Source organism: Paramormyrops kingsleyae, chromosome 2 (assembly GCF_048594095.1).
Source record: "Paramormyrops kingsleyae isolate MSU_618 chromosome 2, PKINGS_0.4, whole genome shotgun sequence".
NCBI lineage: Eukaryota > Metazoa > Chordata > Actinopteri > Osteoglossiformes > Mormyridae > Paramormyrops > Paramormyrops kingsleyae.
The window spans coordinates 41,787,857-41,804,746 of NC_132798.1; the positions used below are offsets into that span (position 1 = coordinate 41,787,857).

The window sequence follows — 16,890 nt, forward strand, 5'->3', positions numbered from 1 at the left end:
AGTACAACCCGAAGAGCAAAAAAAAAATGGGTGGACCTAAAGAAGAGAGCTTAAATTTCACAGCAGTTTCTTCCGAAGGCGTTTGCTGGCTTTTCAGCGGAGCTGGAAGGTATCAGGGGTGTCCCCCAAATCCCCCCCCCCCCCCCCCACCCTGCACAACAATGAGCAAAGACCGTTTCATCTAGTAGACTGACACATCTGGCCAAAAGCGCCCTCACATGACGCACTGTTACGGTGGGCAGCAGGCTAGCTATCCATGCTGGGAATGTGGAGTTTATGGTGTAGAAAGAGGAAACACCCTGCAATAGGGCGCGAATACGAAACCCCATGAGCGGCATCACAAAAATCCAGACTGAGGAACAACATGTGAAAGCAGTCAGACATCCCATCTCTCCTGGAGTCCCCCACAAACTGACAGCGGCTCGCTGACAAACGCGACTGATGCGCGATGCCCTGGAAATCTGCTGTTCTTTTTGCCAGCAACTAGCCGACAAGCTTTACAAAACTCCGCCCCTTCCTGTCAATGTTACTGCCGGCACCCCAACACCCCTCAGCCAGCACTAGATTCAGATGGGGTCTCGTTTGTAACACCACCTTACGGTAATGGTCTCCAAGCCTAGTCAGCATTGTCCATCCCCCTGAAATCAGTATGCCTCAGATGGGGTGTGTGAAAACTGAAAGAAATAATCATGTCTGCCTGCCCATCAGGGCTCATGGGGACTCGCTTTCCATGCATGTGCTGCTGCTCTGTCCTGTTGTTTGAGTTCATAAAAACTACATCAGAACTATAAGCACTCATCAGAAATACGTGTTGCATCACACTTCGGGTTTCCCTCACTCGGCTTCTCGGTGTATCGCTACCTTGTGGCAGGACATGCAAGGCCTAGAGGGTGGAGGGGGGGGGAGGGGGCCTCAGAGTAGGCCTGAGAGACACCCTGGGAAAGCCCACCCTCGTACCCCAACAGATGGATTTCAATAGCTCTGCATTACCTGCCCCTGATATCCACGCCGCCCCCCCCACACAAGTCCCACCCGAGCCCCACTTGCTCATTTCACGACCAAAGGAGCCCCCCCCAGCCAGTGCTGGAATAGGGGCCCGACCGCCTCCCCAAGCTTGATTTTCCCCTTGTAAGTGAATTCAGGTTTGGGTGCAGCTTGTATCTTCTGTAATAATTACTGCTGTTCAGACCGGGGTCCTTCATAGTCCAATGGTGGCCAGTTTAAGGGGATAAATGAACTTAGAGGTGAGCCGACGGGAGACTCTGCCTAAGTGATGATGAGGTAAGGAAGCGGTGCCATGGCAGGGGTGGCTGCAGCCCCCCACTACGGGCTCTGGATGCCTGGCTCTGTCTGTGCAGCTCGCATGTTCCCCCCGTGACTCTGCAGCTTTCTGCCAGACCCTCCATGCTCGGTGAGATGGACTGGCACCTCCGACGCAGCAGACTGGCATCCCATCCGCGGCCCCCCCTGCTGCCTGGCACAGACTCCAGGCTCACCAAGACCTCGCACTGGATAAGCTGTTACAGAAGATGGATGGAGGTCCTGAAGACCCATGAGAACATTTAAAGCAAGCACTAGTTTTGCTAGTAGAGGCTTTCATACCCATTTATACTCCTGGATGTGATTTCACTCCAGAGATTTATAGCGAAGCCCTTTGCTGCAGGGCACTGAAACTCCTGAGAGCTGAAGCAGGAACCTCTTGGTGAGCAGGCCAACTCCATACACGTCCCGCTACCGCCAGCCTCCGCTGCACCGCTGTGCACTAACCGAGGGAGCGAAGTCAGCTAATGAGGTGCTGAAGGCCCTCAGCTGCTCCTCCCGCCTTGGCTGGGGCTGCTCTGCGGCCTCCCCCTCTGCCAGGGATGCCAGCCACCGGCACGGACCTCGGCGCTGGCCCAAGAGCCCGGCTCCGCTGTCGAAAGCTGTGAACAAACACGCTCAGCTGGACTCTGGTGACAGAGAAAAGAGGTTTGACCGACGTGACCGTGCCACACGGCCATCACTCAGGTCCCGGGCGCTGCCAGAACGGGGCCACACCGCCGGGGGCAGGCCCAGACACACGGCTCACTGAATGACCTGGGAGGTGATGCTTTCTCTCAGGGGGACGAAGGTCCGGCCAGGTTTGCTTGGCCTAACCTCTACGAGTGCGGCAGGGAGCCCGACTCATCCAGGATCAGAGGAACCAACAGCGGCAGACGAGCTGCTTTCAGACCTCAGATCTGCAGCTAATTTCGGCATGTGGGAGTCTCTCCCATTGTAAGACTCATCCATAGCAGCCTTTACTGGCAAAATTAAAAATCAGCCAAAAAATATCCTACCCAACAGGAAGTAAGGAAGGAATATTTCACCATCGTTTATCAATGCAATTTACAGGTTATTCTTAAATATTCTTAAAGTCACTCATAGATGGCAAATAAGGAAAAAATGGGGGATAAAAGGGTGGCGGCCACATTCTTTCTCTGGCTAGCGGTGAAGAAAAGCGCTGCAGGAGCGGAGGCCCAGGTTTGGGGGGAGCCACAGCTGTGTTGTGGTGTGACTCACACGGTTCAGGTAGCAGGCCACGCCCACATGCAGGTGTGACTCGTCGAGTCATGGCCCATTCATCTACCCCCCCCCCCCCCCCCCATCCCCCCAGGGAAAAAGGACGTGAAAGGGATGAGTTGTTCATTGGGAGGAGCAGGGTGGCATTTAGCCTGCAGAGATGGGGGTGGGGGGGAGGCTTGTTTGTTGGGTTGTGTCAGTGTTGGGTCGTTTGCCCTGACGAGCTCCATGCTCACTTTTTCTCAGGCCATGGAACCAAAAATCACGTAGAATGGTGTCCACCTTCCAAATAAAAGGAGCCCTGTGAATAAAAGAGAGGCCCTGGGGGACCAGTAGGGGGTGCTGTTTCAGTGACATCCAGGCCAACTGTGAAGTTTGAGTTCTGCGGCACAGTTCAGTTGTAACAGAGGAGCAATTTTCTGTTATGAATGATGCTGCACCGATCACATTGGCGCTGGTGATGTCCCACATGGCCATATGCAGCCTGCGCTGTGTATTTAGCTGTGTGGGTTCCCGCCAGTGCGCCGCGTACTGCGCCCTGCCCAGCGCCTCGTGTGCACAGCGATAAGGCCAGAGCATGACTGAGCATCCCCAGGCGTGACACAGTGCCGGATGGACGCACGGGGCCAGCGGGGGGCCCCCAGCGCTGCCGGGAAGTGCGATTCTACAGTCAGCTTCAGATTAGCGCTCCCGCCTCATTAACTGTAAAAAACGATTTAGTGTTTTCCTGTTTTTCTTTCGTTTTTTGACTTCCTACCCCTCCTCTAGCCTCGGTGCAGCCACACACACCTCCCACCCCCCACCCCCCCCAGAGCAGAGGGAGAGGGAAACAGCCTTTGAGAAACTGGAGAGGGTCTCTTTCCGAGGATTATCACGTCGTCTGAGTGCCTCTGATGTGATCCGGACGCCGTGACAGCGAGCGCAGAGCGGGAGCAGCCGCAGCTGCCTATGAAGAGACACCATTAGACCAGAGCAGAAGGTACAGACATCAGGGACACAATCCATGACAAGGCTGCCATCTAGAAAAAATGTCCAGCGTAACCTTTGGGTTTGCCCCCCCCCCCCTCTGCCACCCCAAGGTGCCGCCTTAAGTGATGTCCGGGGCAGAGGCGGGGGGGTGTTTAGCCAGAGAACCATTCTGTAAAATGCTCCAGTGACACGTCCTGCTGTTTCCAGCTGTTTCGGGTCAAATCGCCAGGCAACCTTGCAGTTTTGGGACAGCACGCTCAGTCTGGTTGCCCAGGCTGCCACAGGCACAGGCCGTTTGCTGAGGAGCCCCGGACTGGCCTGGCTGGTACCGGTACCGCCTTGCTGCCTAATGAGCTGAGCCCGGCTCGCACACGCCGCTGACGGCTCCCCGCGGTCCTGCTCCCCTTTCCACTCTTTGAAGAACGCTGTCAGGAGCTGGGGCATAAAAGAGCACCAGCTTAATGGAAACCCGGAGAGACTAAAGCCTGCCCCTTGTGGACATATTAAACATACATTTGGCTATGAGACCTTTGAACTGAGTTGTTAATTTAATTTGGACCAAGATCAATAACCATGAAGGCTGTCGATGCTGCGGCACCATTATCAAAGTCAGAAATATGAAGCAATACACTCTTTACTGTAGTCCCACTCATTTTTTGAAGCTATTAACAGAGGATATGAGTCATAGAGACCCTGGAGAATATCCCAGTAAGCAGAGGACGTGACATAGGGGACACTGGGGACACCCTAGATGGGACACAAGTCCACCAGGAGACACCCTGGATGGGATGCCAGTCAGTCCATTGCAAGGCTTACACTATGTACCAATGTAGAGGCTCCAGCTTGCCTAACGGCATGTGTGATTGTGGGGGGAAGCAGGAGCCCTGGAGAAATAGCAGGTACATAGGGGGAGTTGGACACCACAGCTATTGAGCTGATAAGCCATTCTCAGCTCTCCTGAGCTTCCCAAAGAGGTTGGATGCCGTCACACCTGCCACTCCAAATTAATATACTTAATTGTATTTAGAGTGAAATATGAAAGCACATTCCTATATTCTAGATAATCAAATGGCAAGAGCACAAAGAGAAATGCTATATTTGATGTAATGACTTTTCTATGACCTTGTTGCTTTGCAATGATACTGGTGTTACTCAGTGACCTACTGCACCAACTTACATCCATCTAATTTCCTCCAAAAACCTTCCCATTGTTTGCAGCCCATTGGCTGGTTCATGCCAATCACACACTTATTTATTTTGTTATGTCGGCTGTCAAGGGACTCGAATGCTGGAGTTGTCATTGTTATCTGACCTGAATGGTTCTGCTAAAACAATTTTCTGTTCAAAGGTACAACATTAGGAGACTTTTCATCCTCAAGCCAAACGTTCTACATGCTGCAACACCTGCCGATCTGTGTCATAAGATTTAAATTTGAGCAGAAACCTTCAGGGGCTCGTCTTGCCTAAGAACCCCTCCAAACAGCATCGGCGCAGACCGTCGCTGGAGACAGATGCCTCCATTCACCAGAGCGTCTCTCACATTCCCCAACATGACTTCAACACCAAACTTGAGCATATCAGCAGGGGATGCCCTTGCTGACACCCGGCTCCTGACCTTTCACCCCCTCACACATGGGGTCAAGCGGACGAGGGACACCTCAGGCGACCCCCACCACTTCCCGTTGTTGTCACGGATACTCTTCTTCAGGCCCCTTGAGCACAGGGTTCTCTTCACAATGGCCTTGGCGTGAAACATTCACTCTCCTCAGCATGGTGATATTTCTGTTGTACAGCGCTGGTTTCTGGTCTGAAGGACCATCGCACCTTGGATCGGTGTGTGTGACCATCCTAGAGAGGGAGAGAGACGGACGATGAAGAGAAGGCGCTTTAAAGAGCTCCTGTCGATGTCGCGGTGTACATGTTGGCCGTCTCCGGCCCGCCTGTGGAAACCCGGCACCATCAGCCATAGTCACGGAAATCCGTATCGACGAGCTGCAGCGTTGCTGGCTAATTAGCACCAAATTTACCTCGCTAGCAGAGCTCACGCGTTGACACATGAGCGGCTCGGGAGTGCCTGTCAATAAGCTAAAAGAAGAGCACGTGAGGGGTAGGAGATACCCGACTCCGGAAATGCCGGGGGGCGGGCTGTACAGGCCTCTAGAACGTGTTAAAAGGCTGACATAGGTGTCCCTCCATCTGCCTGCCCTTTTCTGGTTGATCCTTGGCTTACCTCACTTGGCTACCATGGTTGTACACACACTACCATCTTCACAGTGTTCAATGGAAAATTAAATAAATGAATGACACCTTTTGGTTCCTCAGTTCACTTCCTTTCTGTATCACTGTGTTCTTGCTGTTGTTGTAGCTGCCAGCATTTACGGTATCGGGCGTGTAACTGCAGTGCAGAATGGGACACAAATCCGCACTTCATCATTTTTTGTTTTCCTATTTTTTTGTTTTTATGGGAAAGTGTCATTTCCCTTTAAGCATTCAGCTCCAAAGCAGATTTTCCCCAAGAAACAAACCTAGACGTTGGTGTGGCGCACACAGGTCTGGGCGTGCAGAGGCAGTGCCTGTTTGTGTGAGCACTCTGTCTGCCCGTCAGGAGGCAGGACGAGAAACACCACAGATTCCTGCTGACACGGGCTGTGAGCACAACTAAGCTGAGATACAGGCCTGCGAAGTAAAGCGGCCCACACACACACACACACACACACACACACACACACACACACACACACACACACACACGCAAGCAACCACACATGCTTGTATTTGTATCTTTGAGGGGAACATCCATTCATTTTTATAGGAAAAACCCTAATCCCAACAATGACAACCTTAACCCCTACCCAACCCAAACCTTAACCAGAAGCAACCAAACAAAATACAGGACTTCTGGCATTTTTAGCATTTTTGATTGCTGTCACAAACTGAATTTCCCCCAACGTTAAAATAACAGGTTTTTATCACATTGTGGGGACATTTGGTCCCAAAAATGTAACGTATACGTAACACACACACAAACACACACACACACACACACACACACACCTGACCACAGAGTGAGCACACAGGCAGAAGCATTAAAAGCAACATTCCCGCAAACGTGAATGACACAAATGCAAAAAGAAATACACATGTATGCTCAGAGATTTTTTTGATGGCAAAACAAAACAAAACAAAAAAAACAAAAAGCAAAACAAACTTCCCTAAGGAGCACGGCATTCCTGAAAAAGCCTGTGGTTTTCATTCATTTCTGTGGCTCGTATTATATATAAACTACACGTCCACAACTTTGGAACTGTATAAACAAGAAGAGTGTCAAACGCACACAGCTGCAGCCAGAGCCTATTTACACACATACAGACACACACACACATGCATGCACACACACACTCATACACACGCACACACTTCGGAAATGTCAGTAAGACACCGGGAACGACACAGAAGCACAGCCATTGTTCAAAGAGGCTCATGTTCCTTAACTGAGTCCTTTGTTGTCGTAAACAGCATGAATTTTTAATCCAGCCCAAGACGCTGCTAATGAACGTGCCCCACCCGCCAGGGTCCCGGGGGAGGTGGGCTCGCCGTTCCTGTTGCTAAGCTCCGGCCGGGTGGCTTCCGCTTCCCCAGTGGATTGAACGGTTCCACCCCGCTGGTTCACGGGCCTGTGCTCGAAGGCGCAGAGGTGGGGAGGTGCTGTCGAGGGCAGGCACAGAGGAGAGACAAAAAAACGAAAGTCGGTCTCACAGTGACTTTCCTGCTTTTTCTGACTTCCCAGCAGCCTCCTCTCCTCTCTTCTCCTATCACTTTGTCGCCTTTCCTGTCCTTCTCTATTCAACTCTCCCCTCCTCTCCCCTTGTCTCCTCTCCTCGCCCCTCCTCCTGTCCTCTCTCTTCCCCTCCTCTCCCCTCTCTTCCTCTCCTCCTCTATTCACATCTTCTCTCTGCTCCTCTCCCCTCATCACCTCTCCCCTCCTCTCCCATTGTCTCCTCTCCTCACCCCTCCTCCTCTCTTCTCCCCTCCTCACCTCTCCTTCCCTGTCCTCCTCTTTCCTTATGCTGTGCCTCCTCCTTCCAGCCTGTGGTAACTGAACTATGATCGTCTCTGTTAGTCGATGGCTGCCAGCCTGATAATGCTGCTGTGGACCTAAAGGAGCTCATCTGAGGCGTCACACTCCAAGCCACCTCTATTCTTCCCCTTTGTCTATCTACTGACCTCCCTCCCTCCCCCCCAACCCCCACCCCCAGGCTGGACGCTTCTCCCAGATGGGTGCCGTGCGCCTATCACCAGAGCCAGCGATATCCATGCTGTGGGGACGTGTGCGGGGCCCGTTGGCATTATCTCGCGTCAGCAGCCGCTGGGGACCATCTGTCTCCCGGACATGTGACCCCTTCATTCAAAATTTAAATTCAAATCGAATTTCTCAACTGCCATAGATCATTCTAACTTTTTAATGGGGAAAGAAACATGGCCCAAGCTCATGGTTAGAAAATGACCATCTGATTGTAATTTGATTGTAGAGAGGATAGGTTTCATAATTTAAAATTTCTGCAAATTGAAACAGAAAAAAAAAAAACTATTTTTTTTAATTAGCACTGTTGCCTCACACCTCTGGGACCTGGGTTCGAGTCTCCGCTTGGGTTACATGTGTGTGGAGTTTGCATGTTCTCCCTGTGTTGTTGTGGGGTTTTCTCTGGGTATTCCAGTTTCCCCCTAGAGTCTAAAGACATGCTGAGGCTGATTGGAGTTGCTAAAATTGTGAATGGTGTGTGAATGTGCCCTGCGATGGGCTGGCCCCCCATCCAGGGTTGTGCCCATTGCTTCCAGGATAGGCTCCAGACCCCCTGCAACCCTGTAGGATAAGCAGGTTGGACAATGGATGAAAATTCATATAACTGTTCTTCAAGATCTTTGTATTCCAAGTACTTACACAGCCATTTTATTAAATTAGACTGCAGTTGTAACAGGACCTTGTGAAAAGGATATAGTCCCTTTGGTGATTTAATCCCATGAGTTATAATCCAATCATCCATCTTCCATGACTGGCTGCCAATCGCAGCGCAGGGGCACCTCAGCCATGATGCCAGATACTTATCTCTCCAGTTGTCAAAGTTCTGATTTTTTTTTCATCCAGATATATGTAAAAAAATCTGGAGAATTCTGACTATCTTGTTTAAGTTGGTGTTTAATGAAAGACTTTTGTATTGCTGGGTGTTTACCAAGCGTTCTATCGCTGCCAAATTGGGTCACGGCTGTTGGACCTTTGATCTGAGTATTTAACCGGGAATATTTCAGTAGAAACAGGCCATTCATAATCTTCAACCAAATTCCAACTGCACTATCCAGTTCAGGGTCTTGTAGAGCCTGTCCCAGGAATCAGAGAGCATCAAGCCCTATCTACAGACTAAATGTAAATCTGTGAGCTTAGGTCAAAACCATTTCCTAAGCATCAGTCTGATACCTGGGCTTTCTGGGAAGAACCTCGATTTGTTGTACACCTGAGGAGAGCTGGATAGGCTGCAATGTCCCTGCTTGGCCTCTGATGGACTGGCAGGCAGGTAACGCCTCTTGACATGGGTGGCATCTGGCTGGCAGTCACACTTGGCATTATGGAGCATTTTGAAGTGTTTCATGTTGCCTGTTTTCCGTGGGGTGTTTACACCAAAGCTTGCAAGGGACCGATAAGGCCGGGCTACAAATTTATATAAAAGTTTTGTTTCACTTTTGTTTTTAATGTTTCTGTATGAAGTTTCACATGCTGAATAAGAAAATCACATTAGTTTATGTATATCACCTATGATGCTCAAAAACATTTTTTTTAAATATATTGACAACATGTATAAGCTAGCTAAATTAATCTGTCATTACATATTTGCAAAAATTTTATGGTACATAATAGAGAGGAAGCAACAGCATTAAACATTAGCAGTTATTACAGTGAGACATGCTGTCCTTACAAACCAAGATCCAGATGCAGTCACCCATCATTGCGTCATCCTACCTTCCCCGATATCTTCTCTCCAACTTGATGCGACGTCGTGGTCGAATGGCTCTCCATGTTCCTCACTAACAACACCGCGATTTAGTCAAAAGGAATTGAGATGTGAGTGCAAGTAGTGCAGTTTGAATGATGCTACAGAAACTTCTAGAATGTTCCTATCCTAGCAAAAACAAAATAGCTAAAGAAAAACACGTGAAATTAGAACAAAAACTGACCATTACCTGAAATAAGATTTTTGAAAAAAAGAGTCCTAAAATTTACTTAAATACACAACAGAATGTTGTTACTAAGTAAATATTCCCATTATAATCACCACCTTAGAACTACGCAAGAACCATAAAAAATGAAGGGAAACAAACAGTTACATTGTGTGATGCCTTTAAGCAGGGAGACACAGCTCTGTCAGTGTAGCAAACATAATGAAAGGAAACCCTGTTCCCCAGCTAAGGGTTAATAAAGGGAAAGAGCCTCAGGAAAGCTCTGGAATCTCCCCCCAAAAGGATTAAGGCCCTGATTGATTTTCGTATCTGCGCTTGACTCTCCCGCCTCACCCCCCCCCCCCCCCCCCCCCCATCCCCCCAACCTCCCTACATTGATCGTCACAAGTATGCTGACTGCAGTAAGTGAGGGGAGTCATCCTTGGCTCGCTCTGGAAATGAACTTGTCCAATGGCTTCCACGATTTATGCCTTGTGTGTGTGTGTGTGTGTGTGTGTGTGTGTGAGAGAGAGAGAGAGAGAGAGAGAGAAAGAGTGAGCAGGAAAGCAAGAGAGACAGACGGGGCTCGTTTATGACCGAGGGGTCGTGGGATGTCTCCGATGATACAGCATAGATGTATATATACACGCACACATATATACCCACAAATATCTGAGGCTGCAGCTCACTTAGAGCTACAAGTGGAATCAGGCAAAGACTGGTATCACAAATGACAGACAGCTAAATAAATACAAAGCAGCATCCTGACCATAATATCACCCATGGGGTTGTGTTTAGTTAGGGTTAGGGTTAGGGTTAGGGTTAGGGTTAGTTATCCGCGAGAAAACCCTGAGGACAAACTGGAAAAGAAAACGCTTCTGTATTCATCTCTGAGCTGAAATTATGAAAAATTTCTTGGTGGTTTCAGATAGCCGCCATTAAAAATCTTCAACAGAATTATGTCTTCAGTTTTTGAAATGCTTTCATGCTCCATTTTGTCCCCAAATCAACACTAAATATCACACAAAGCTCCAAACTGAAAAAAATTCTTCCATGAAATGATAAGATATTCTGACAAAGGGTCGCCCTTCTGCCCCATGCAAAGCATTATTATTATTTTCCACAGGAGACGTTATTTACACTGTGCGCAGGTGCTGCTTCGTGTCCCTTCCCGTCCAAACGGATCGTGGTGCAGTCAGCAGTTGCCAGCCCTCCCATTCCTTTGTCTCCCTGCTTCTCCAGCTCTCCCACTGGCCTTTCCCAGCGCGGCGTTACTCTGAGACACATTTGCATCTGATTAATCAGTATCTCCATGGAGGGCTTTTCTCATCGTTGTTAGGATGACTCCCCTTGTTGTGTGCTTGTTTCTATCCGGGTACCTGTCACTACATCGCAGAGTCAGCTTCCTGCCCACCCATAATGCAACACGCTCTGGGTCTTCATGTTTCTGCTGGGCCACTCTGAAAGCAGCAAGGGGATTTGTTTGGCACATCCCTTTCTTTACCACGTGAGGATCAAAACATCCAGAAGCTCCTGTTCAGTTAACATGACACGTCATGAACTTTGACCCCTTACCCCCCCCCCCCACCCCCACCCCACAGCATTATGGTTCGGAAAGCCAGTGGGTAAATTCCGTATTTATTTTCTTGTCTAATTATTTCAATTTGTTTGCTTTTTCCTCTCCATGGGAAAAGCAGGGGTGCTGGGTATTTTTTCTGCGCTTCCACAGTCCTGATGTAACTCAGTGTTTTTAAATTTACATCCACATTATTGTACTTGTCATTCACCCTGTGGGGAAAAAAACAAATATTAAAGTGCCCACCCAGCCCTGATTGCATTGAGCCAATTTGTCTCTCTCACAGCTCTTCGTTCTTATTTGACGGCGCAGGAGAAATGGTACATACAGACCCCCCCGCATTTTTACATTACCTCTCTGTAGGCATGGCCAGACACTTTCAGTACTAAAAGGCGGGGGCCTCTTAAATATAAACTCAAATGCATGCATGCATAAACCCGCCCCCTCCCCTCTACCCGAGCCTCTGACACCCACTTTGCATTATTCCATAAACCCGCATAAACCTGCATGCAGTGTTCGCCACAGACCCTGCGGCTTTTATCGACATATCGATTCTTTTTTAAGGACCTACTCCCATATTTACTCTCATTGTAAATCTTTATAATGCTGTAAAAGGAGCATTTTACACACTCTCGTTATACGACGTCTTCACTGCCGGAGGAAACTGGCTGCCGTGTTTTTTTCCCCGCCAATGTAGAGCTTCTGCAAGGCCGTCGAATGAAAAAAAAGAATCTCTAGCCTCAGTTAAAAGGAATGTGAAGGATCCGGCTCGCCTCCCCCCCCCCACAGCCCTGCCGTAACCGCCGGGCCGCTCCCCTCCCCTCCGCAGCCTGCCAGGGTATCTGGGTGAGTGACCTGTGCAGGCACCCCCGGCATGAGCTCACAGGTGCGGGCAGAGCTGCCTCCGAGCGGCTGGGAGTGGGCCCCAGGAGCGGGGAAGCCTTGGAGGCCATTGAGCCACAGACACACTCAGTTAGCTTCTCTCTGGCTTTTACTCCAGTCGAGCATCCAATCGGCCGATACAATTAATCATCCCATCGACCAAAGCGATTTCACTCGATTTAACTCCCTCTCGCTTCTGAAAGTGTTATTTGTTTAACCCGTCAGACCCTGCAGTGACACAGTGCCGTCATTTACTCTATCCCAGGGTCTCCTGTTCCGGCATTCCCAGCCAATCATGGACTCTCCTGTGCCGAGTCCGGTGCTCAGTTCTAACTTGGATGGACACCACGGCTGTGGGATGGAATCTGCTTCCTTAGCACAAAGTCCTACAAAAATCCATCTTACTTAAAAATCCCTTGTCTTATGTATTATCTCCCATATATATATATACAGTAAAACCGGTCTAAGTCGACACTCGTGGGACCAGCTTAAAAGTGACGACTTAGAGAATTGACGAGATACACCTAAGTCTTATGTAAGGCGACTTATGTCTATCTCGCCGTTTTGCAGACTAGTAAATATAACACCATACCTCTACTACACCGCACTATACACGCGAGACTTAAGCCCAGGGAGCGACTAGTGCGATAGGTGGGGATTCCCCGTTTCTACATTGCCGTGGTGACAAGCAGGCGGGGGGAATGCAGCGATTGGGGTGTCGACTTACAGGTAGGAAAATCCATTCATTTGTGTTGTTCGGGATTTAGGTGACGACTAAGGGAATTTGACGACTTACAAGCGACGAGTTACACAAGGAATTTTAAAGGAAACATCATTAAGAAAAATCGGGACTTTTGCTTGAGCGTCGACTTGGGCACATTGACGAGTTACAAGACGGCGACTTAGACCAGTTTTACTGTATATACTGTATATCCTGATATATTGGAAAAAGCGTGTTTTGGTGGGTGTTCCTGATTTTTCTGTATTTTGCGGGAAAATTATTTGATATGCATAAATTAATCATCACACTAATGGCAGAACCATATTCCACAGCCAATTCTAGAAGACTGGATGGCAGGAAACCTGGGACTAATGATAGGAAAGACAGTGTGTGAGATTGGGGACATTTTGAATGGGACTCCAGTCCACTGCAGGACACACATTGTGACTTAGAGGCACCAGATCAAGCTACAGTACAGGAGGGAACTGGCAAGAACAACACATGTGAACTAGCAAACAACACAGAGAGAGCAAGGGGTGAGAATGAAACCCACAACCTGGGAATCATGAAGCCACAGTGTCAAGCACAGACCAACAGCAATGTCCTCTTACTGCCCACTGTGCAGGGCACACTGTACACTGCCTGGAAAATGGGTCAACCAGTGGTCACCAGTGAGATGTGGGAGAGGCTGCCATTGTTAAGCAGCTGTTTGCTCCAGCTTTCCCCTACTGTAGTAAACAGTGTTCCTTACAGCAAACAACAAAGCGGGTTTGCTGATCCTGGGGCCCCACAAGTCACTTCAGATGTTTCAAAAATGAAATAGGTAGCTTGCGAGTCACAAGATCTTGGCTAGTTAGCTGGTTAGTAGAACATGCAGCTTCAGCGTTTCCTAAATAAAGAATTGTATTTAGTGTAGAGACTTTTTGTGGCCAACAGGGGGCCTCCTAACCCTGGGGGGCCCATTGTAATTGTTTGGTTTCTGTAGTGGTGAACACGGTTGCTGCGTACCGCTTCCTTAGGAGTGTGCAAGCAGTGTCCACTTGCACTGGAGTCTTCTGGTGCAATGGCTATGAATTCGTTAGTGGGAGGTTCTGAGCATCGCTAACAGAGATATACTGGTGGCCATAATCTTAGCAGATTAGCAGAGGCATGTTTTTGAATGCTACATCTAGACGATGATGTGATCTACCTGCAAGGGCGTCTCCCAGCTTAGCCACCAGTGTCAGACATACGAGGGCCATGGCTTTGGTCCCCAAGGAGGGGACCAATAGCCCCTCCAGCTTCACTGTGTTACAAGCTGCTCCTCTGGGGGGGGGCATATGCAAAAAGAAGGGTAGCACTTCATGATGACCATTGGGAAGAATCTTGCTTCTGAAGCATAAACCAACCAACCAGACAACCCTCAAATTTTACTTGGTGTAACTTTTCCTGATAAACTTTTTATGGCTGGCCCGGTTCATACAAGGTTTGAAGCATAGCAGAAAAATCCAGTAAGTAAAGACTCAGTAAGATACTTGTCAGGGTAGGTTACTCAAACTCGCTGAAATAAACTTCTCAGCAGAAATCAAAAGACCATTTCTGCCAGTGCCAACTGCTGAGAGTCGACCTGAACTTCATCTTAGATCAGAACCTAATAGTTACATCGATCCACATTGATCCATTCCAGGTGAAGATGAAGAAACCAGCTGAAAATGTAACAATAAAAAACAGAGGAACAGGCTGACGCCTGCCAATAAGAGATGGGATATTTCGGTCATACTGAGGAACGTCTTGCATCAGTTGCACTATTGCTAACCCACAGAGTTAAAATTCCATACAGACCCCAAGAAATGTGAACTTCCAAGAGCTCACGGGGAACTCTGCAGGCCATAAAACAACAGCCCATGGAAGAAAGACACCTAACCAACCTTTGAAGATCTAAGGAGATCTTATTATGCTTCTAATATAGTTTAACAGAACTAAACACCTTTAATCTCAAGCGATGTCAGCAAAAGGGAAGAAATGATCTAGGAACATGGAAGTCTCACTGGAAACCCAGAGGACCATTTTAACATCAGTACCATTAGACAAGCATTTCTGGCCATAAGTATGTAGTGCTGGAAATCGGAGCTAGATCAAATTTTACAAACTCTCACATATTGAATATCCAGAAGAGTATGAATGTTGCTTGTAATTCTATCAAGGGCCATATGCAGGCTCCTCCCAGCTGACAATGCCTTACTATGACAGCTTCCTTGGAATGTTAGGTTCCAGGTTTCCAAATGGTCGGCTTGGTTTGGGTCAAGAACCTGCAGGGGCCACAAAAAATGATAATTAGCCCCAATTTGATAATTTGCTATTTGCTACCAACCCTGGGTCCCCCTTGGTACATTTTGCTGCTGATCAGGGGGGTCCCCCTTGGTACATTTTGCTGCTGATCAGGGGGGTCCCCCTTGGTACATTTTGCTGCTGATCAGGGGGGTCCCCCTTGGTACATTTTGCTGCTGATCAGGGGGGTCCCCCTTGGTACATTTTGCCGATCAGCCCTCATTAGACCACTGGGAGATCCCAAACTCACTGATGGCCAATGCCTGAGCATCTGTGGGATTCTCTCCAAAGTGCCATGAGCTGCACAGAACCTCTGAGCTGCAGAAATGTTGCTCTGACCAGAACTCCAGAGATTCCCTGTGTGGCTCATATCCAGCCCCAGAATAATAATAACCCACCTGGTAAAAACAGCACAGGCTGATCAGGGCTTACAGTACTGTGCAGAAGTCATAGGCTGCCAAAGGACAGTCTTTTTATCTGGCCAGGAAATATATATTTTCTCCATAAAAAAGACAGTGTAATATTATTACACATCAAAACAAACAGTAATACAGTAAAAAGAAACAAGAATGTCTTCTCTTCTCCAAAAAGTTACTGATACCTTGTTCCCCTCAGGACCACCCCAGCCATGTATTTTTTAAAATTCTTCACCAACTCACTTAATTCATTAGCTTAATTAGTTAATTAATGTCATGACGTATTAATTAGCCAAACAAGGTGTGCTAGTGGTCAAGAAATGGCTCAGCTAACACACTTTGACAGATATAACATCTTCTCGTGGCATTATGTTTCCAGTTGCTCTGTAAGTAGGGCCTTGTGCTAACAATCTAAGGGTTGTGGGTTCAAATCCCAGAGAGCACATAAATTGTTATGCATCCCTGTACTATAAGTCACCTTTAATGAAAGCATAAGTGGACTTGGAGTATATGTGTATATGTACCCTGTATGTCTATGTGCATTATCATCCTTGGAGTATATGTGTATATGTACCCTGTATGTCTATGTGCATTATCAGCCTTGGAGAATATGTGTATATGTACCCTGTATGTCTATGTGCATTATCAGCATTGGAGAATATGTGTATATGTACCCTGTATGTCTAGGTGCATTATCAGCCTTGGAGAATATGTATATATGTACCCTGTATGTCTATGTGCATTATCAGCCTTGGAGAATATGTGTATATGTACCCTGTATGTCTAGGTGCATTATCAGCATTGGAGAATATGTGTATATGTACCCTGTATGTCTAGGTGCACTATCATCCCCAAGGAACTGGACAGCATGCAGTCTACACAGCTGCGGTCTCTTCTGTGCCCCCCTGCAGCCTAGCGGTGTAATATGGGGACGGTTCTGAGGGCCCCCAGTCCCCCGCTTTGATGTTGGTAACGAGGTCGTTAGGGCTGCGCATGTCTCCCTGGCGACACGACAGCCCGTTCAAGCCAATCTGCCTTCCGCCATTGCTAACGATCGTTACCGTCGTCACTGGCCGTGTTAATGCTAATGCGGGTCAGCCTAGTTAAGGGCATCTACCCACCCCCCTCCCTCCAAAAAAAAGGTATTTTGGGAAAAAAACACTAAATAATTCAGTGAAATAAATAAGTAATAGCCTGATATATGCCGCTGTCCGTGGCATTACCGCCTTGCTGTACTCGTTAATGGCCTTGACGGGCAAACTTTTCCACAG

At 48.3% G+C, this 16,890-nt stretch overlaps 1 long non-coding RNA gene across 1 annotated transcript; it reads right to left on the reverse strand.

Moving 5' to 3' along the window:
• Nucleotides 1-3,381: 3,381 nt before the first annotated feature.
• Nucleotides 3,382-7,685, reverse strand: LOC111850584 (uncharacterized). The gene is made up of 4 exons (XR_011989393.1): nucleotides 7,547-7,685; nucleotides 7,003-7,215; nucleotides 4,712-5,358; nucleotides 3,382-4,652 (listed from the first exon to the last, which is right to left on the reverse strand). It is a non-coding gene; the product is annotated as an uncharacterized lncRNA (long non-coding RNA).
• Between the last annotated feature and the right edge of the window lie 9,205 nt (nucleotides 7,686-16,890).